The sequence below is a fragment of the Myotis lucifugus genome, unplaced genomic scaffold, assembly GCF_000147115.1.
Source record: "Myotis lucifugus unplaced genomic scaffold, Myoluc2.0 scaffold_7739, whole genome shotgun sequence".
In the NCBI taxonomy this organism is placed as follows: domain Eukaryota; kingdom Metazoa; phylum Chordata; class Mammalia; order Chiroptera; family Vespertilionidae; genus Myotis; species Myotis lucifugus.
This window is the reverse complement of record NW_005878787.1, coordinates 1-1,510: the sequence shown is the minus strand read 5'-3', so window position 1 is coordinate 1,510 and position 1,510 is coordinate 1. Positions and strand designations below refer to the sequence as shown.

The 1,510-nt window shown below is 44.6% G+C and overlaps 1 non-coding gene across 1 annotated transcript; it reads left to right on the top strand.

The window, feature by feature from the left end:
* The first annotated feature begins 208 nt into the window (after positions 1–208).
* Positions 209–315, top strand: LOC111824814. The gene has a single exon (XR_002827889.1). It is a non-coding gene; the product is annotated as a U6 spliceosomal RNA (small nuclear RNA).
* The last annotated feature ends 1,195 nt before the right edge of the window (positions 316–1,510 follow it).

Here is a 1,510-nt window from a genome sequence, read left to right as displayed (position 1 = left end):
TCAACGCTCAACTACGGAGCCATGCTGGCCGGGCTAATGCAGTATTTTTTAAAAACTAAAATTAATGTTCCCCAAATTCATGATGAATAAAATGTAAACATTTTAAATAGACAGAATCAGTATTACTGAATTTTCCTTTGGCTCAGCACTGCATTATTAGTGATCCCGTCTTTGTTTTAAAATAAACGCAATTAAAAATTAAATTCAGGTGCTCGCTTCGGCATCACATATACTAAAATTGGAATGATACAGAGAAGATTAGCATGGCCCCTGCGCAAAGATGACACACAAATTCGTGAAGCGTTCCACATTTAAAAAAAAAATTAAATTCAGAATTGGTAGACTGCCCCCACCCCCTAACACACACACCCTTGCTTAGTCTGGCACTTTTCCTGTTACAATCTCCTTGAAGTTCCTCAAGCCTGTCAGGATGCTTCCTGCCCCAGGGCCTTTGCACTTGCTGCCCCAGTCTTATCTCAGCTCAAAGCCAAGCTCTGTCATCAGCCTTCCCTGAATTTGCCTCCTAAAGGCTTCCCTCCACTCATTTAGCTGTTTCTTTCATTGTATTTTTTCATAGTGTAAAAGTATCTTGTTTATTTACTTTTAACCACCCCCAGGATTTGTTGTGTGGATTGAATGAGTTTGTGCCAGTCAAGAACTTAGCACAGAGCCAGGTGCCTGGAAAGAACTATGCACTTTATCAGTAACATGTAAATATACAGCATATTACAATTAAATTACATTAAAGGGTTATAAATATTATGGGGGGGAGGAAGCCTGAGAAATGAGGTGATGGTGGATGAACAATTTTAGATAAAATGGACAGAGAAAGTGTTGAGGGACTGAAGGAGTAAGCCGTGCACCATTTGGGGGAAGGGTATTCTAGGCGGAGGGCACAGCTCGTGCAGAGTCCCTGGGGCAGGTGGGTGCCTGGTGTGTTGGAAGAAAGGCCAGGAGGCCCCTGTGGCTGGAGCAAGTGAGCAAGGAGGAGAGAGGGAGGAGGTGAGGGTAGGGAGGGGAGTGGGGCCGGGTGTGTAGGACATTGAGGGCTGCACAGAGGACTTAGTCTTAATTTTAGGACATTTTTGGAGAGTTTTAAACATGATGTCCATAGAGTTCTTGGCCCAAATGCATCAATATCTTTTGAAATATTTTGAACACTGCAAGTGTGACAAAAATGTTACTGCTGGTTGTTGATGTAACAAACACGATTCCTATTTCTATTCAGTAAGTTATCAACCTGAAAGTGCTGAGCGCAGTGCCTGTATTATCGGACGTGTTCTTTCTTGTTGTTATTGATGAGTTGTGGTCTTAAAAGTGGCAAGAGCAGCCCAGCTAAGTAAAAGCCGGGCTCTACTTTTAGTGATGTTTCCTGTTGTTATCAGTTGAAGGAGCCAGTGACACCTGGACGTCAGGTCTGCCCTGCTGGAAGCGCCCCCGCCCCCCGCCCCCGTCACCCACCCAGAAGAGCGGGGTTTGCGGCCCGTTGGCCTCAATTACCCAACCTGGA